Here is a 21,967-nt window from a genome sequence, read left to right as displayed (position 1 = left end):
TTTCATTGACATGCATGAGTTGGAATATTTCAGTAGTGTTTTGTTATGGTTTACCTTGTCACAGTTACATTCTCTTAATTTTTCAAAGTTCATTTTGAATTTCTTTCGTTGAAATGCAAGAGTTGGTATATTTTAGTAGTGTTTAGTTGTGCTTTACCTTGTCACATTAACATTCTCTTTATTTTTCAAAGTTCATTTTGAATTTCTTTCATTGAAATGCAAGAGTTAGAATATTTTAGTAGTGTCTTGTCGTGATTTACATTGTCACAATTACATTATCTTGATTTTTCAAAGTTCATTTTGGATTTTATTTCGTTGAAATACAAGAGATGGAATATTTCCGTAGTGTTTTGTCATGGTTTACCTTGCCACAGTTACATTCTCTTGATTTTTCAAAATTCATTTTGAATTTCTTTCTTGAAATTCAAGAGTTGTAATATTTTAGTAGTGCTCTGTCATGGTTTACCTTGTCACAGTTACATTATCTTGAGTTTTCACAGTTCATTTTGTATTTATTTCGTTGAAATGCAAGAGATGGAATACTTACGTTGTGTTTTGTCATGGTTTACCTTGCCACAGTTACATTTTCTTGATTTTTCAAAGTTCATTTTGAATTTTTATTAATTGAAATGCAAGAGTTGGAATATTTCAGTAGTGTTTTGTCGTGGTTCACCTTCTCACAGTTACATTCTCTTGATTTTTCAAAGTTCATTTTGGATTTCTTACTTTGAAATGCAAGATTTTGAATATTTCAGTAGTGTTTTGTCGTTTTTTACAATGTCACAGTTACATTCTCATGATTTTTCAAATTTCATGTTGAATTTCTTTCATTGAAATGCAAGAGTTGGATTATTTAAGTAGTGTTTTGTCGTGGTTTACCTTATCACACTTACATTCTCTTAATTTTTAAAAGTTCATTTTGTATTTCTTTCTTTGAAATGCAAGAGTTGGAATATTTCAGTAGTGTTTTGTCGTGGTTAACCTTGTCACAGTTACATTCTCATGATTTTTTAAATTTCATTTTGAATTTCTTTCACTGAAATGCAAGAGATTGATTATTACAGTAGTGTTTTGTTGTGGTTTACATTCTCACACTTACATTCTCTTGATTTTTCAAAGTTCGTTTTGGATTTCTTTCGTTGAAATGCAAGAGTTGGAATATTTCAATTGTGTTTTGTCGTGGTTTACCATCTCACTGTTACATTCTCCTGATTTTTCAAAGTTAATTTTGAATTTCTTTCTTTGAAATGAAATAGTTTTAATATTTAATTTTTGTTTTGTTGTGATTTACCTTATCACGTTTACATTCTATTGATTTTTTCAAAGTTCATTTTGGATTTCATTCATTGAAATGCAAGAGTTGGAATACTTCAGTAGTGTTTTGTCGTGGTTTACATTGTCACAGTTACATTCTCTTGATTTTTCAAAGTTCATTTTGGATTTCTTTCCTTGAAATGCGTGAGATGGAATATTTCAGTAGTGTTTTGTCATGTTTTACCTTGCCACAGTTACATTCTCTTGATTTTTCAAAGTTCATTTTGAATTTCTTTCATTGAAATGCAAGAGTTGAATTATTTCAGTAGTACTTTGTTTTAGCTTGTCAAACTGACATCCTCTTGATTTTTCAAAGTTCATTTTGAATTTCTTTCTTTGAAATGAAAGAGTTGGAATATTTCAGTAGTGTATTTCTTTGCTTTACATTGTCAAAGTTAAACTCTATTTATTTTTAAAAGTTCATTTTTAATATATTTAGTGAAATTAACGAGTTTAAATATTTCAGTAGTGTTTTATTATGGTCTACATTGTCAAAGTTACATTCTATTTATATTTTCATATTTTATCAATTTTCTTTTTTATTTTCTTTATTGATATACCAGAGTTGTAATATTGCAGAATGTTTTTTTTATGATCTACTTTCTCAAAGTTAATTCTCCTGAATTTTTCAAAGTTTTTCAAAGTTAATTTTGAATTTATTTCGTGAAATAAAAGAGTTGGAATCTTTCAGAAGGGTTTTGTTATGATTTACTTTGTCACAGTTACATTCTCTTGATTTTTTCAGAGTTCATTTTTAATTTATTTCGTTGAAATGCAAGACTTGGAATATTTCAGTAGTGTTTTGTCATGGTTTACCTAGCCTCAGTTAAGTTCTCTTTTTTTTTCAAATTTCATTTTTAATTTATTTATTTGAAATTAAATATTTACACTATTTCAATAGTAAATTGTTGTGTTTAACCATCTCACAGTTAATTTCTCTTTATTTTTCAAATCTAATTTTTACTTTCTTTAATTGTCATGAAAGAGTTGGATTATTTCAGTAGTGTATTGTTGTTGTTTATCCTTGTTAAAGTTATTCTCTCGTACTATTTAAAACTTCAATTTGAATATCTTTAGTTGAAATTTAAGAGTTGGAATATTTTAGAAGTGTTTTTTTTTTGCTCCACTTTGTCACAGTTACATTCTCTTTATTATTCAAAGTTCATTTCGAATTTCTTCCGATGAAATAAAAGAGTTGTAATATTTTACTAGTGTTTTGGTCATGGTTTACCTTGTCACAGTTACAATCTCTTGATTTTTCAAAGTTCATTTTGAATTTCTTTAGTGAAATGCAAGAGTTGGTATATTTTAGTAGATCTCTGTCATGGTTTACCTTGTCACAGTTACATTCTCTTGATTTTGCACAGTTCATTTTGGATTCCTTTCATTGAAATGCATGAGATGGAATTCTTCCCTTGTGTTTTGTCATGGTTTACCTTGCCACAGTTACATTCTCTTGATTTTTCAAAATTCATTTTGAATTTTTATTCATTGAAATGCAAGATTTTGAATATTTCAGTAGTGTTTTGACGTCTTTCACCATCTCACAGTTACATTCTCTTGATTTTTCAAAGTTCATTTTGGATTTCTTACTTTGAAATGCAAGAGTTGGAATATTTTAGTAGTTTTCTGTCATGGTTTACCTTGTCACAGTTACATTCTCTTGATTTTGCAAAGTTCATTTTGGATTTCTTTCATTGAAATGCATGAGATGGAATATTTCCCTAGTGTTTTGTCATGGTTTACCTTGCCATAGTTACATTCTCTTGAATTTTCAAAATTCGTTTTTAATTTTTATTCTTTGAAATGAAAGATTTTGAATATATAAGGAGTTTTTTGACTTCTTTAACCATAACACAGATAAATACTCTTGATTTTTCATAGTTCATTTTTTATTTCTTTCTTTGAAATGAAAGAGTTTTAATATTTCAGTAGTGTTCTGTTATGGCTTACCATGTCACAGTTACAATCTCATGATTTTTCAAAGTTCATTTTGAATTTATTTCATTGAAATGCAAGAGTTTGATTATTTAAGTAGTGTTTTGTCGTGGTTTACCTTGTCACAGTTACATTCTCTTGATTTTTCAAAGTTCATTTTGGATTTCTTTCGTGAAATGCAAGAGTTGGAATATTTTAGTAGTGTTTTGTCATGGTTTACCTTGTCACAGTTACATTCTCTTGATTTTGCAAAGTTAATTTTGGATTTCTTTCGTTGAAATGCATGAGATGGAATATTTACCTAGTGTTTTGTCATGGTTTACCTTGCCATAGTTACATTCTCTTGATTTTTCAAAATTCATTTTGAATTTTTATTCTTTGAAATGCAAGATTTGGAATATTTCAGTAGTGTTTTGACGTCTTTCACCATCTCACAGTTACATTCTCTTGATTTTTCAAAGTTCATTTTGGATTTCTTTCGTTGAAATGCAAGAGTTGGAATATTTCAGTAGTGTTTTGTCATGGTTTACCATGTCACAGTTACATTCTCCTGATATTTCAAAGTTCATTTTGAATTTCTTTCATTGAAATGCAAGAGTTGGAATATTTCAGTAGTGTTTTGTCGTGGTTTACCTTATCACAGTTACATTCTCTTCATTTTTCAAAGTTCATTTTGAATTTCTTTCATTGAAATGCAAGAGTTGGAATATTTCAGTAGTGTTTTGTCGTGGTTAACCTTGTCACAGTTACATTCTCATGATTTTTTAAATTTTATTTTGAATTTCTTTCACTGAAATGCAAGAGATTGATTATTTCAGTAGTGTTTTGTTGTGGTTTACATTCTCACACTTACATTCTCTTGATTTTTCAAAGTTCGTTTTGGATTTCTTTCGTTGAAATGCAAGAGTTGGAATATTTCAATTGTGTTTTGTCATGGTTTACCTTGTCACAGTTACATTCTAATGATTTTTCAAAGTTCATTTTGGATTTCTTTCGTTTAAATGCAAGAGTTGGAATATTTCAATTGTGTTTTGTCATGGTTTACCTTGTCACAGTTACATTCTCCTAATTTTTCAAAGTTCATTTTGAATTTCTTTCTTTTAAATGCGAGAGTTGGAATATTTAAGTAGTGTTTTGTTGTGCTTTACCTTATCACGGTTACATTCTCTTGATTTTTTCAATGTTCATTTTGGATTTCATTCATTGAAATAAACAAAAAATCGCGAAGAAAGGAAACGAGGACAATTAACAGCCAGTGAAAAAATTGAAAAATTATGCAAATATTTCGGTCAAGACCTCCGCTTGACCGTCCTCAGTGCAGAATAAAACTGATAAAAATATAAAAACCAAACCTTAAAATAAAAACACGAAACTAAAATTGGACGACCCTTTCCTAGTAACGGTGAAAGGGTAACTGAATAAAACACAAGTCTAAATGGCATTTCAGAATTTCATTTTGCGTAAAGCACTTTTAAAGGCTGATCGCTTTCCAGTTTGATTGTTATCGGAGACTCTATTCAATTGCACAATATAACTTTGTGGATGTATGTAAAAACGATCAGAATTAATAATTTTGTCATAAATGGGACTTAGAAAAATTTCTCCAGTGTCTCTATTGAGAGCTACCTTTTGGTGAATGTGCTTTTTTATTTCAACTGCCTCCCTGAAAACTTGCGTGAGACCTTTAACGGGGGCAACGATAGAGGCCTCGTCAAACAAAATGAAATGGTGTGGATTCTAGTACACATGTTGCGCCAAGGCGGAATCAAAAAGCTCAGGCCTTTGGCGTAACCTCATTGCCTTGTCAATTGAGGACTTGTGCTCAGATAACCTCTCCCCCAATTGCTGTTGGGTTCTACCAACATAAAAACAGCCACAAGAACAAGGAATTCTATAAACACCACTACCCAGAATGGTGCTGGTTTTATCTTTGCCGTTGTTAAAAAAGTTCTGTGTAATATTTGAATTTTTAAAGGCGAAGCTAAGTTTATGTTTTTTAAGGATTCTTTTAAATTTGTCACTAAATTTTGTAATGTAGGGTAGAACAGTGAAAAGTTTCTTATCATACACCAATGGGACGGTATCTGTTGGGGCTTGTGGACCTGATGCCCTCCCCTCTGCCTTTTTTCGTCTTCTGTCTATAATGGTCTCAATTAATTTAATAGTGTAGCCATTGAAAAATAAAATGTCCTTAATATAGTTCAATTATGAGTCTATGGGAGGCTCTGAGCATATTCTTATTACTCGGTAAACCAAAGATATAACAACTCCTCTTTTTATGCAGGGAGAGTGGTTTGAGGAAAAATGCAAATACCTATCGTTATGCGTAGGCTTTCTATAAATAGAAAATTCAAGGCCAGGAGACTTATTGAAAATTAAAACATCTAGAAAAGGAAGTTTGTGGTTATGTTCTAGTTCTAAAGTGAACTGAAGGTTAGAGTCCAAAGTGTTTAGATGAGTTAAGAAGGAGTTAAGTGACTCTCCTCCGAGCTCCCACAGAGAAATAACATCATCGACAAACCTACCCCAGAAACGGTGTTTTATCGGAAAATTTTCCAGAGCAGAGATTTCAATGAATTCCATATAAAAAGTTGCCAAAAATGGTGAAAGACTTGTACCCATGTGTAAACCCCTACTGTGGGTGAAAAATTGATTGTTAGGCCTATATCGGACATATGAGGAGGAACTATTGTAAAGACGGACGAGACTCATAATAGTTTCTATATCCAGTGTTGTGTAGTCTATTTGATCAATATTATCTTCTAATTTCCTTCGAAGAGCTAGTTCACATTTTTTAATGTCGCAAGACGTATACATAGAAATGGCATCGAAACTGGCCAAAATTGTATCTTTTTTTATTTCAATGTCTTTTAATATTTCAACAAGGTGAACTGAGTTTCTTATGTATGAAGTTTGTGTTTGTATAAGGGGGCGAAAAAGTTTTGACAACCATTTCCCCAATATGGCAGTCGGAGAGCTATAAGAAGCCACAATTGGGCGTAGAGGAACTCCATCTTTGTAGATTTTTGGGAGCCCGTAAAATTTAAGAGCGGAACAACCTTTAGGATAAAATATTTTATACATTTGTGGAGTAATAAGTCTTTCAGTTTGCAAAATTCTTAGCTCCTTTCGTACTAAACGGGTGAACTAATCGGTGGGGTCTGAATCTATGGGTTTGTAAGTATGGGTGTCGAATAAAATATCTGTAACTTTTGTATTATATTTATCAAGGATAACAATTTTATTTCCTTTATCAGCCCTGGTGATAATGATGTGTGGGTCTTTTTTTAATTTTTTGAGAGTTTGTGTTTCCTGATTTTTTAACCTTGGGGAATATGGAATGAAATTAAGAATATTGTTAACCACCTCTCCTCGAAGTAAACAGTCACAGTTACATTCTCTTGATTTTTCAAAGTTCATTTTGGATTTCTGTCCTTGAAATGCGTGAGATGGAATATTTCAGTAGTGTTTTGTCATGTTTTACCTTGCCACAGTTACATTCTCTTGATTTTTCAAAGTTCATTTTGAATTTCTTTCATTGAAATGCAAGAGTTGGATTATTTCAGTAGTGTATTGTCGTGGTTCACCATCTCACAGTTACATTCTCTTGATTTTTCAAAGTTCATTTTGTATTTCTTTCTTTGAAATTAAAGAGTTGGAATATTTCAGTAGTGTTTTGTTATGGTTTACCTGGTCATAGTTACAATCTCATGATATTTCAAAGTTCATTTTGAATTTCTTTCATTGAAATGCAAGAGTTGGATTATTTCAGCAGTGTTTTGTTGTGGTTTACCTTGTTACAGTTACATTCTGTTGATTTTTCAAAGTTCATTTTGAATTTATTTCATTGAAATGCAAGAGTTGTAATATTTCAATAGTGTTTTGTCATGGTTTACCTTTTCACAGTTACATTCTCATGATTTTTCAAAGTTAATTTTGAATTTCTTTCATTGAAATGCAAGAGATGGATTATTTCTGTAGTGTTTTATTGTGGTTTACATTCTCAAACTTCCATTCTCTTGATTTTTCAAAGTTCATTTTGAATTTCTTTTGTTGAAATGCAAGAGTTGGAATATTTAAGTAGTGTTTTGTACTTCTTTACCTTATCACAGTTACATTCTCATGATTTTTCAAAGTTAATTTTGAATTTCTTTTGTTGAAATTCAAGAGTTTGAATATTTAATTAGTGGTTTGTTTTGGTTTAACTTATAACAGTTAAATTATATTGATTTTTTCAATGTTCATTTTGAATTTCATTCATTGAAATGAAAGAGTTTTAATATTTAAGTAGTGTGTTTTATTGGTTTAAATTGTCACAGTTACATTCTCTTGATTTTTCAAAGTTAAGTTTTTCTTTCTTCCCTTTAAATGCAATGTTTGCTATATTTCAGTAGTTTTTTTTTGTCCTTTAACTTGTCACAGTTACATACACTTAATTTTTAAAATTTAATTTTTGGATTTATATAGTTCAAATGCCAGAGTTGGACTATTTCAGTAGTGTTTTTCTTATGGTTTAAATTGTCACTGTTTCATTCTTTTGATTTTTTAGATTTTCATTTTTTAATTATTTCTTTGAAATGCAAGAGTTGGAATATTTCAGTAGTGTTTTGTCTTGGTTTACCTTGACATAGTTACATTCTCTTTATTTTTCAAAGTTCATTTTGAATTTATTTAATTGAAATACAAGAGTTGCAATATTTCAGTAGTGTTTTGTCGTGGTTCACCATCTCACAGTTACATTCTATTGATTTTTCCAAGTTCATTTTGGATTTCTTTCGTTGAAATGCAAGAGTTGGAATATTTCAGTAGTGTTTTGTCCTGGTTTACCATGTCACAGTTACATTCTCATGATTTTTCAAAGTTCATTTTGAATTTCTTTAAGTTTTTTATTGTTTAAAAAAATAAGAATTGTGAGAAAGTCAAACAGAAGCGTAAAGAGCGAGGCGTTGAGGAGAAGACAGCCCCTTTCATATACGTAATATTTTCTGTTCGTTTTAATTTTTAACGTCATTCCTTATTTTCAATTAAAACAACTTGTTTTTTTTTATTTAATTTTGAAAGTTTTTTAGTTAATTCAGGTTTTGATTTTGGCTTACCGTACATGCATAACTAAAACAAAACCTGCATATTAATTTTAATTTTATTTGGTTAAATGACTTTCTCGAAACTTTTTAATTTTATTTACGAACGTTTTTATTAGTAATAAATATACGTAACTTACGAATTAACTTACGTAACGAACATCTATATTGATATATTTTTAATATATATATTAGGGGGCTCACCCCCTAGTCAATACCTCGATCTCTAAGCTAAAGTTCGAATTTTGTTCCAATTCTTTAAAAATTACCCCTTAATCACAAAGGCCGTTACTTAGAATAAATAGCTCTTATGAAAGTACTAAAAAATCTTTGGCTTAAAAAGCGAGGTATTGACTAGGGGGTGAACCCAATCTTATTCGTAATATTTTCTGTTCGTTTTAAGTTTTGATGTTACTCCTTATTTTCAGTTGGAAAACTTGTTTTTTTTTTATTTAATTTCTGATCTTTTTTTAAAATAATGCTTGGAAATCCCGGCGTCCCCTTCATAGCAATGCCCCTTCCCCCATGAAAACTTCCTTCGTGGAAAGATCCTCCCATATAACCCGCCACCCACCCACTCCCCATACTACCAGAAAAAATCCCACCTGAAAACGTCTGTATACTTCCTAAATGTTAACATTGGGTAAAGTCCATAACTTTCAGCCCTCCCCCACGGAGACTTCGGGGGATTAAGTCATTCTAAAGGACATCGTTCTTATATTTTCAACCATGCTGAACAAAATGGTTATCTTAAAATTTTGATCAGGTGATTTTTGGAAAAAATGAGCGTGGGAGGGGGCCTAGTTGCCCTCCATTTTTTGGTCACTTAAAAAGGGCACTAGAACTTTTAATTTCCGTTCCAATGAGTCCTCCCACGATATTCTAGGACCACTGGGTCGATACGATCACCCCTGGAAAAAAAAATAAAATAAACAGGCATCCGTGATCTTTCTTCTGGCAAAAAATACAAAACTCCACATTTTTGTAGATAGGAGCTTGAAACCTCTAGTAACACCTGATACGCTTAATATGATGGTGTAATTTTCATTAAGGTTCTATAACTTTTAGGGGGTCTTTCCCCCTTTTTTCGAAAATCAGCCAAATTTTCTCAGGCACTCAACTTTTGATGGGTAGCACTAAACTTGATGAAAGTTATATATTTGAAATCAGCATTGAAATTAGATTCTTTTTATGTATCTATTGGTATCAAAAACCCGTTTTCTAGAGTTTCGGTTACCATTGAGCCGGGTCGTTCCTTACTTACAGTTCGTTACCACGAACTGTTTGAAAAGTTGAAACTAGGTTAGGTTGCGTGATATTGAGTTAAATTAGGTTATAAATCTCAGAAGTGGGATAAAAATCTAATCTAACCTGTCACTATCACGCTTTGGATAAAACGGAAGAAGTTGACTGGCGCTGACTAAATCCAAGGAGAAAAAAAAGGTATATATATATATATATATATATATATATATATATATATATATATATATATATATATATATATATATATATATATATATATATATATATATATATATATATATATATATATATATATATATATATATATATATATATATATATATATATATATATATATATATATAATTTATATATATAACGGGAATCTCGATGATATAATGGGAAAATTTAAAGTACTTTGGTATTTGGTACAGTGATTGCTTTATATATAACTCCAAGTAAAACAAATAAATTCTAGAGATTTAGGACAGAAGCTGGAATTTCCTTTAGGGATACGTCTATACATTTTATTTTAAAATGCTTTGAACTGGCGAAACTGCTTATACGAGTTTTTTTGTGTTGTCTTAATAACTTCCTTGAAAAGAGGATTCGCAAAACTTAACTTTTTAGATCAATTAATCCTAATGAAAATATATTTGAACAAAACCTTAGAAGGAGAGGAGCAAGGTTATATAAAGAATTACAAATTAGATGAGTGTTTTTTTTTAAGTGAATCTCTATTAAACAATCCCTGAGGAATTTCATAGTGACGATGGCTTTCCTTAATTTTCTTATGGTATTCCGTATGTCATACAATATATAATGATATTTTTGACAGGACATCAAAAATTAAGAAAGCAAGAATTTAAGGAATGAGTTATAGATTTTTCTAGGTAAATTTCATGATTTTCCTGTGACCTTCAAGAAAACAAAATAGGAATTGGAATTAATAATTAACTTAGTTTTTTTCTAAATTAGTTCCTTGAGAAGTAACTGCTACATAGAACCTACTTAACCAAGTACTCTGTCCCCACGTTCACGAAATATTGGGAGGAGGATAGGCTTAAGAAAGAAATTTTGACTTTTATATTGAAGGTCCAAAACAGGTGTTTCTCAAAACAAAAGTATGAGTGTATTTTGTTTGTATGTTTTTTTTTTAATGAAATATGTAAAAGGAATTTAGAAAAATAATGTCCTGGCCACTTTCCTCAACTGGCGCCCTTGCAAGTGACGTGTTGTTCCACTGAATTTTGTTTTTTTCATTTCATCTGATTTGATTAAATTTGGGATTTAAACCTGGGAAACGGAAAAGCAAATGAATGTAAAGAATGCCAAATTACTCAAGACATTTCTTCTGCTTATATAATCTATGCAAATCAAGGAATCTATGCAAATCAAGGAGTGTACTCGTAATTTTTTCTGTAAATGTTTTAGTCTTACTTGGATTTTAAGTGTATATTTGTACACGCTTCCTCGAATACTAATAAATTTATGAACAAGATAAGCGTTAATTAGTTAAACATACTTAACTTAGTAAAAGGACTACTTCATAAAACAAATTTTTTGAGCGGATTTTCTGAATAGGTAGTTAGAATAATTTGAAATAGAAAAGGAGAGACTAATGAGAGAAGTAATTAAGAACCTGAAAAAAAGTTTTATAGACCCCATTCCTTTTCTATTTAAAAATAACTGAAAATCAAAACTGGACAACGTCAAAGCAGTTCCGAAGATAAATTTTTCCCTTCAACTATTTGATTTAATTATTTTCATTGTTGTTATGGGGGTATAAAACAAAGTGAATTATTTTGCTATTTAGTAGATTTTACTTAAAGCTGAATAAATAGACTGAAAGTGTTTTCTTTTTTTTCTTCTCTTTGATCTATTTCCATCTCAACAGTGATGTATTAAAAACATAGATAATGATAGTGTGCAAGTATGAAACACCTGTCAATATATTTAGATGTCGCAAAGGTAATCTTTTTGTAACGGGAAAGCAAAAAATAAAATATGAATAAAAGACAAATACATCTACGCAATAATATTTTCTTGCAAGAAAGTCCGAAAAGAACAAATTAGATAAATTCCCTAGTGTGTCAAAACTATACAAAATCTGATAACTTAAAATATCCCTCCTTCCTAAAGAAACAAGTTGAACTGGCTTCTCTACACGGTTAACAGTGAATGGCACAGTGCAAACTGTCTTTCTATATACCTTTAAAAACAAATAACTATTTTGCACAAGATATTAGAACGACACTTGTAATGCGCAATATCATAATAAACTAATTGACAGCGCAAAGAATTCTGAATACACAAATTTATATTCCTATATATAACATAAACATAAATACGCAATAATACAATCAACTGATTAACAACACAAGTTAAAGAACTCGAATTACAAACATTCATTTTAAGTGTAAAGAGATTTCATTCACCACCCCAGCAGAAATACGTTGACTTCTTAAATTATTTCTTTTTTATTTCATGATTAGTTTGGTTTGTTTGAACAAAGAGAAACAGAGTTTAGTTGTAAAAGCTTCGTGACACAAAAACTTTTCGCTCAATTTAATGGCTTAAAATTTTCACTATTGGCTAGACAAAAGAACCAATCAAGGGCTAAAATTTAAAGACCTATTTTGCTTCCCTTTCTGATAAACGCTTAATGCGTTAAGGACACTAAAAATTAAGTCTGATTTTTTAAATTCGTTAAGTTGAACGTCTTTAAAAAAAATTAGGAAAATCCGAGAGCTCAATTTTTAATACCAAATTAAAAAGTTAATTCAACAAAAAAAGTTTTTCAAAGGCAAATAAAGAGCTATGTTCAACCAAAGATGAGCAGAAATACTACCTAAAGTGTAAAACTACCATAAAACACCATCAAGATATAGATGGAGCCCAAAATTAACTGTGATCACGATCAATAACCAAGTCGAACTCGAAGCGGGCAGAAACTACCACTAAGTGGAATACGGCTAACACCCCTCTGCCTTCTAAAGAAAAGAACGTAATTCATATTTTACTGAAAACAAAACGTATTTAAAGTTTTTTCTTTTTTGTAACTTTAATAAATCCGAAATTATTAAGACTTTCAGAATTGAATATCAGTATATTTTAGATTGTCAATCCACATTCATTTTTTGTTGTTTTTTTAATAATCTCGGTTATGATAGCTCGAAATATGATTTTTGGCTCGAACAAATTAAACAACACGGAAAGCAAAAAGTAAAGAAATAAAAACCCAAATCGGAAGAATTAAATTTTTTGGCTTGTATAGCGCTGTTCTCCCAAAACAGGCGTATTGTTACATTCAATCTTTTCGTTGGCCTTATAAACCCCATTCTCGATTTTTTTTTTTTTAATTTTTTTTTTTTTTATTCTTCATTATTAAAAGTCAACATTTTTTATGAAAAAATCTTAATTAAAAATTAAGCGTATTTTAATTATTGTATATTTATATAAGTAAATAAAGTCTTATTGGTCCCCAATGGGGGTTGATCAAGCCTCCACGAGGACAAGACCTTGGGTAGCGTGGTCGGCAGGATTCGTATCTACTCAAGATGTTGCTAAAACTACTTTAATAAACTAATAGGCAAAATACAATACTAGAGTACACTCGTGAACAGTCTTCTTGAAGCCGTAGAGAATCCGAGCTATAGTCAACTTGCACCGGCTGGCTCGGTTGATTTGGAGGTTGCTGCTGCATCCTCCAAGCCGCCATCTATGGTTTACTAGTGGAGGTTACTGGAACTCTCCGACGGCAGTTGATGTGGAGGTTATTGTTAAACTCTCCCAGCGCACCGTATATTATAGAAAGGTGGAGGTTGCTCAAACTCTCCCAGTGGTGTTCGTCGACCCACTCATTGTCACGGGTGGTTCTCAAAGCGGAAGTGTCCACACGTTATCTTTTCACACGTCTTATCTTCCAAGGCACCAGCATACACTTCTGGGTCCATGGCCCCCAAAGTAGCATCTCATTGGCTAGTAGGTTTTTGTTCATTGTGATGGACTTCCTTGACTAGAAAATAAGGCAGAAACAAGTACTTAAAACAACAAATACCAACTATACCATTGAATTGTAACAAGCAATAAATACCAAAATATACCCATAATTTAATAAAACACTAAATACGAGAAAGACCCATATCAAAATTGAGAAAGCCACTAACACCTATTTCCCGGTCTCCCCCCCTCTTTTATTGAAAAAAAAATCATTTTTATTTAATTTTTTTCATAAGTTTTAAATAAATTTTTATTCCTTCCCTAAACTACATTTATTATTATTCGTTGTCCCCTTGTTCGACTATTCTAAAACGACTTTTTTTCATTTCTCTATAATCAATCCATAATGTCCTTAATTTGAAGAGAATCACCGTGAAAATTCCGATAAGGATTAGAAAAATTAACGTGCCGCCAGTCATGATCCCAATACTCATGGACTGTGCTGATTCAATTTTTCTGTGTAAATTTGTTTTGCTCAAAACAGATTTTAGGCTATTTATGCCTTTTTCAGAATACATCTCTCTCTCGAGAAAGCTATGAATTTTTTTGAAGTCTAATGATTCGAAATCAAAATTAAGTTTTGTAGCAATGAAAAGAATTCTATTATGAGAAAATTTAGTAAAGTTGACCTCTGTTTTGCCTTCATACAATTCTGTAACGGAGAATTTTTCATGGGCAAGGGAACATTCGTCTTTTAGTTGAACAAGGACGGATTCTACAATTTCTAATCGTTGTTGCTCCCTTAATCCTTGGCATATGACAAGAATGTTCAATTTGGTTGAAATTGGTGTAACAATTAAGAAGTGAGTTTTCCCAACAGGGGTTATAAGAGGATTATGAACTTTTCGTATATTAATATCGCATTCATTTTTAATGATTTCTTGGTTATTTGTGAAGCAACCGAAGGAACAGTCAAGAAGCGTGCTGTGACGTATAACGATTCTGTCTTTGCAAATTACCCTTTTTGCATTAAAATTACAAGAGTTGATGAAGTTTTCATTTTGCAAAAAATAAATTTTTTTCTTCTTGATCTATTCCAAAGTATGGGGAAGTTGGTATGAGGGAATGAAATAAATTTGTGTCATTGGTGGAATATGGAATTCTTAAAACTTCAAAACGTTGAAAGCGTCTTGATCTTTTAATTAAATCTAACGAATCGTACTTGATTTTGAATTTCGTGTGCTTAATCGAGTAATAGTTTAATATGTGTAAGTTTTGTTTCGTGATTTTCCTCCTTTACAGGCCATAGAGCCTTTGTCGGATCTCTGATTGTGTTATTGAGTTGTTTTTTTGCTGTTGAAATAAATTGTCTAAAAAAAATTGTCTAAACACACTTTAAGTCCATACAAAATGAATAGTTATTATATAAAACGCGCATCCTAGTATTACTAATGGTTATACAGTATTCCCTAGTTACATTGTCTTCATGCCTTTTTTAAGCCTGCATGACATGACAGACTAAGTATAATATTAATGTCGTCGTGTTTAGGGTGTTAGTAAAAAGAATTTTAAGTTGGTTTTAATAGGTTTGTATTGTGGTTCTTGAACTTTTTAAATATCCCAACAAGATGCTGTAAAATAACAAAAAAGCAGGCCCTTCGACGGTAAAACTCTTAAGCTTAGGTCGGTAATAAACTAAAAAAAGAGTGATTTTACTTACATCACTCTTTTTTTTAGCTTATTTAGGATAGTTTAGCGTTTGATTTTTATTGTAGTCGGAAACATTCTATGTAGTAATGATTTTGTTCAGGCTTTTTATTTGCAAGGCAATTTATTCTATGCTGTTCGACAAAGATATAAGCGATTTGTCTCTCGTTGGAGCCTTAGTTTCTTGCTCAAGAACGACGTGAGTCTTTCATTAAGATGTAAATAATACATGTTCCTTGTTATTAACGGCCTTTAGAATTTCATTGACTCTCCAGGGGTGGCCATAGTGGGGGTTAATTGTCTCATTCTCAGGAAATAAAGAAATTACAAAGCGAAAAAGAAAAACGAGAAAGTAATGGCATTCTTGGCTCTTTATCACATAAATGATTACGGTAATATTGTTGTTGTATTGTATATTATTATAATATATAATGAGAGATAAGTTAAGTGCCCTAGATCAGATAAGTGAACAAAATTGTCCTTGTCGAGCAATCGTCTAGGGCCAAACGGACAGGAGGTCGCCCCCGAGGTGGGTGAGAGACGGTTGTAAGGAAAGATTTAAGATACATGGGAGAATCTTGGGAGGGTCTGAAGAAGGAGGCTTGGAATAAATTAAGATGGATGAGGAGCGTGCGTGGCTGTCTTGGCCTCAAATGGCTTGGTGCTACAGTGCGTTGTTAGTAGTAGTAACAATATTATATTTCTGTGTGAAAGCCCTCCATTTTGGGATGTGGAAGCTCCATATGGATAATTATGCCTCTTAGGAATCACGATGATCCCAAGACTACGTTTATCTGACTCTAGAATTCTTCGGAGTTTTGAATATTTTAAATAATAATAAAATAATAATAATAAATTATTTATGCCCTCTATACATACATAGATGTACACAGAGGAGTATAGGAAATAAATGAAAAATACAAAATTACACTTCTGACGAAAAGGACGACAATAAGTAGTTCATAATACCCATAATATGTCATGAATATATAATAAATAGCTTATGATAGCTCAATAGTGCATAATACTAAAACGCTTATAAAACATAACGCATAAATAATACATAATGCATAAATAGCTGTTTTTCTAAAGCTATGGAAACAAAACTATTTATCCATTAAACAAGACAATTAAGGGGAAAGTTTATTCTCTTTTCTGTAGATCGTCTACTAAATCGGTCGTATTGTTGACCCATTTTAACAGTGATTTCAAATACTCCGAATTTTGTTTAATATACCTATTTTTGAAACATAGGGGAATTACAAGAAAATATTTACAAAACCGGAAAAAGTACACGCGGATACGCTTTTTATCACTTTTACATAGTGATTATTAATATTAATATTAATAAATATTAATAAATAAATAGAAACATTTCTCCGTGTTTAAGTTAGGTTAGGTTAGCTTATCATGAGCACTCATGATAAGCTAACAAAACCTAACCTAACTTAATCACGGAGACATGTTTCTATTTATTTATTAACACTTATACCTAACCTCACCTCTGGTTTTGGAGATTAGATGAACGAGCTTGAAAAATTGTCGTTAATAATAGAACGACGCACTCATTTACTTATTTAGAAATTTGAGGACTAAATTCGTAAGACAAAAGAACTAAAGTTTAATTTAAAAGTGAGCTTAAGTCTGCAGAAAAAAATCGGTAATACGTCCCCTGAAAAATGTCATCCCTGGAAAACCCACCCACAAATATAAGATAAAGCACAGAACAATATACAACCGCTTGTATATTTTTGATTTTCTTTCGATAAAATGAGAATTTTAATTTCACTTTTTTTTTCTTTGATAAAATTAAAAAGCGAAATTCAACTGTCATTCACTTAATTGTGAAAACTCATAATGAAAGTGGAACCTTTTCTCTTCTCTGGGACAACATTCAGAAGGGACCTTGAACTTTTCTTCACTTCTTTGAGAAAATATAGAATTAAAGCAGAACCTATTCTCCTCTTGGAGGGAAAATTCAGAATCAAAGAATCGACAGAAAAATTTAGAACAGAACATTAAATTTTTCATATCTTTGAGAAAAACCAGAACTGAAGTGGACCCTGTATATGTGATTTGAAAAATTAGAAGAGAACTTGAACTTTTCTTCACTTTATTGAGAAAATTTTTAATTAAAGTGGAACTTTTTATCTTCATGGTAAGTATTCACATCTTAAATATAACTTTTTCTGTCTTCTACGGGAAAATTTAGAATGGAACTGTAATTTTTTATGTCTTTGGGGAAATAAGAACTGAAGTGTAAACTTTTTATTTTCTCTGGTGAAATTAGAATTGACGCGTGTTCTTTTTTAAAATTCAGACTCGATGTGTAACTTTTCTATTTTATATGAAAAAATTTGTAACTGTATTTTAAATTTTTAATCTCTTTGAGAAAGATATGAACTGAAGTTGAAAATTTATTTTTATAGTCAATGGACAAATATAATTAATCAATAACATATTTCTTTTAATTTAGAAAATTCAGAAGAGAAGTTGGACTTTTCTTACATTCGTAGAGAAAATTTAGAATTGAATTATAACTTTTAATCTTAATAGCAAAAATTCACAACTATGGTATAGCTATTTTGATCTTATATTTACAAATTTAGAATCTACCTTTAAATTTCTTTTTAACTTTGAGAAATTAAAAACTTAAGAGGAATATTTTTATTTTCTCTTGAGACCTTATAATTTAATTGTTTTCTATTGTAAAATTCAGAATAGAACTTGAATTTTTCTATCTTCTATGAAAAGAACATCATTCAAAATTTTTTCATCTCTTTGAGAAAAATCTGAAGTGGTGGAAAATTTTTATGATTTTTTAAAAATAGAATTGACCAATAACTTATTTCTTTTTCATTGAGAAAATTCAGAAGAGAACTTGAAATTTTCTTCACTTCGTTTAGAAAATTTAAAATTGAAGTAGAACTTTTTATCTTAATAGCAAATATTCACAACTATGGTATAGCTTTTTCTATCTACTACTTAAAAATTTAGAATAGAACTTTAAATTTCTTTATGTCTTTGTGACCTTAAAACTAAAGTGAAAGATTTTTATTTTCTCTGGAGAAATTAGAATTGAAGTGTGTTCTTTGGTAATATTCATAAGAGAAATTGAACTTTTTTATTGTCCATGAAAAGTTTGTAACATTATTTTAAATTTTTTCATCTCTTTGAGAAAAATATGAACTGAAGTGGTAAACTTTTATATTATTTTGAAAAATAGAGTCGATCCATAAATTATTTATATTTAATTTAAAAAATTTAATAATATAATGTTTAATTTTATTAAATTAGTTTATAAAATTTATAATTGAAATTTAACTTTCTTTGTGTCTTTGTTAGATTAAAAAATGTAGTTGAAGATTTTTATTTTCTCTGGAGCTATAAGAATTGAAATGTGTTCATTGGCAAAATTCTTTTTGTATTATTTTTAAAAATAGAATTGAACAATAACTCATTTCTTATTCATTGAGAAAACTAAGAATTAAAGTGGAACTTTTTATCTTCAAGGTAAGTATTTGCATCTAAGGTATAACTTTTTCTATCTACTACGGAAAAATTTAGAATGGAACTTTAATTTTTGTGTCTTTGGGGAAATAAGAACTGAAGTGGAAGCTTTTTATTTTCTCTGGTGAAATTAGAATTGAAGTGTGTTCTTCGGTAAAATTCAGAAGAGAACTTGAAGTTTTCTATCTTCTATGAAAAATTTGGAACGTTATTTAAAAATTTTCAATATTGTCTTATCAAAATAAGGAGCAAATTTGACACTTAAAATCGGCATAAATTTTAAAGCTACACAATAAATTATAGTTTTTTCACATTTAGTTTGTGCACATCCCCCGTACCCCCCCCCCCTCAATTAAGACAATATTATAATTTAATGTTTAATATAGATTTTTTTTTTTTTTTATTAAAAAAAAAAATATATATCATCCTTGTCTACTTTTTAAATTATTAGAATTATTAATTTTTTAATATAGACTAAAAAAATTGTTAAAGATACTTAGTATTTAATTATTCCTTTTTTAAATTCTTTTTATAAATATATTTTTTTTTTATTTTTAATTATAAATAGGAAATGCTGATTCAGCTATTATAAAGGTTGGATGGTCTGTGAATTAAACTTTTCTTTTAGGAATCGTTCGAAACTTTGTTCAAGGAGAATACGACTGAAAAAGATGATAATAACGAAAAAGTGAAAAATGTGACCGACGACGAAGATTTTGTATCCCAACCCTCATTTTTATCAAGATTCCGAAAGGTGTTTAACCTGCAAAAGAATCCAAAAGTTGCAAAAGGTAAGTAATTGTGATAGTTCTTGTGTTTGAAAAGGATGCAGACAAATAGAATTTCCAGGAAACAAGAAATATAAATACTTTTCCACGCGGAGAAATGTAATTCTTCCTGTTGATTAATCCCCAAGGGGAGTGTTTGCGACTGCAAATGGTGACTGGAATTGAATTAAATAAGCGGTGTTTATTTGAAGAGAGAGGTGTCTGAACTAACATATTTTTTGGTTCACCTTGAAATCTTGAGTTCAAAATTAGGTTTATGAAACGCCGTGAACATACTTTCCTTATAGAAGGAAAATCGTTTCAAAAAATTGCCACCCGCAAGCCTTCGGTGACTAGCTGAAATCTTTACCAGTAGACAAATCTGGCCAACCGAGAATTTATTCTTCATAGTGTGTTATTATTGCCTTTACCGTTTATTTTCGTGGTTTATATTTTTTTATAAATGTTTACAATTTTTCTTTTTTATTTAAACTTTAATTTTTTTTTATTTTTTTTTTTTATATTTTAAAATAATTGAACAAAAAAAAAATGTACTTTATTTAAATATAAGTGGGGGTATTACATTGACCCCCCCCCCAAAAATTATAATAAAAATTAAAAACAAATATTTTCATTTAAAAAGGTTTTTTTTATTTTAAAAGTCTTCGGGGGCTGGGCAGTGACTGGTATCGTTGGGTCGATTACAAGTTTTTGATATATTAAATTGTGCTGAATATGAACTTTATCATGTTGATGATGAAGGTTTACTAGAAAAATTGTGAAATAAATAGATGAATTTTTAGAAGCATAGAAACACTGATTCTGAACGATGAGGTTATGATGGGCTAGTATCCATGTTTTTTTTCTAAAGGAATTCTGATCTGGTGGGTGAATTTTGGAAGTATAGTTTAAATTCAAAATTTTACAAATGTAAGATACAGAACTATTCCAACCTGGAATCATTAAAGAGTTTTCCGACATCAAGACAACGTGCGGGAAAAATAACTTTCAACGCGGGAAAAATTTTTCTGTAATTTTTTAGTGGCCATATACCTAGAAAGAATTGTTTTCTGACTTCAAACTGTCCAAATACTTTACCCCCTCCCCTTATGTTCAAATACATAGCCCAAATAAATATATTTACCATATATTCTGTCACTTGTCTTTGTCTTATCTCGCGCTAAGCTGAATAAAGCTAATGAAGAAACCGATTGTTCTCGAGTCTAACACAAGCACCAAAAGTCCTTTCCCCTATGGAAATTAAAAAATAAAACTCAAATAAAATTCTCAAATTCGGAAAGCCTTATCTTCCACGGGGGGATTTTTCCGGGAGGTATTTTCAACGGGGGGGGGGAGGTAATTCCGGCAGGGGGGTATTCGCCTGGGGGGGGGGGTGGTAAACGCCCGCTACTGGTGATAATATAGTCTATCGCACTAGTAATACAATCAAATCGGATTCTTAAAAAAAACATGTAAGCATATGATTCTTAGAAATTGTTTCTACAGTAAATAATAATTATCTCCATCCCCGTTAGATTTTTTTTTTAACGAGGAAACTTAAAGTACATCGTTTGTCAGGTCCTATCCGGAGACTAATAAATTATTTTGCCAACTTTCAAAATTAATTATTGTCTGTTTTTTTTCATAAAATGGGAAACTTCCAGCAAGAACTCCAGGGCTCCTTCTTGTTCCGGAATTCTTTCTTGGAGCCTTCCACTGTTTTATGATTATATGATGTATTTACTGTCAGCAACATCTATATAGAGACAAATAAATGATCTTCTTGTGTGTAGAGGAAGCCTCAAATGCAAAAAGACCGTATTATCAAACAGTTCGTTACCACGAAGCGGTAAGGAGTGACCCTGGTCAATAGTAACCGAAACTCTAAAAAACAAAATTTTGATACCAATAGATACATTAAAAGAATCAGATTTTATTGCTGATTTCAAATATATCGTATCGACCGAGTGGTCCTAGAATATCGCGGGAGGGCTCATTCGAACGGAAATTAAAAGTTCTAGTGCCCTTTTAAAGTCACCAAAAAAATAGAGGGTAACTAAGCCCCCTCCCACGCTCATTTTTTCCTAAAGTTACCCGATCAAAATTTTGATATAGCCATCTTGTTCAGCATGGTCGAAAAATATAATAACTATGTCTTTGAGGATGACTTAATCCCCAAAATGTCCAGCGGGACGGGCTGCACGCTATGAACTTTGCCCAAAGTTTACTTATAGTATGGGTTCGTGGGACGTATACAGACGTTTTCAATGTGGATTGTGATCTTGGAGGAGGGGGGGTCGCGGGTGACGTGGGAGGACGTTAACCGTGAGGAGAAGGTCCGGGGGGAAGGGACGTTGTTATAAAACGGGCGCCGGATTTCCCCGCATAATTTAAAAAAATATCAGAAATTAAAGAAAAAAAAACAAGTTTTCAACTGAAAAACTTTTCAACTGAAAACTTTTC

This window comes from Artemia sp. Qi Xiang Cuo, unplaced genomic scaffold (genome assembly GCF_049724085.1).
Source record: "Artemia sp. Qi Xiang Cuo unplaced genomic scaffold, ASM4972408v1 HiC_scaffold_3138, whole genome shotgun sequence".
NCBI lineage: Eukaryota > Metazoa > Arthropoda > Branchiopoda > Anostraca > Artemiidae > Artemia > Artemia sp. Qi Xiang Cuo.
This window is presented reverse-complemented; position numbering follows the sequence as displayed.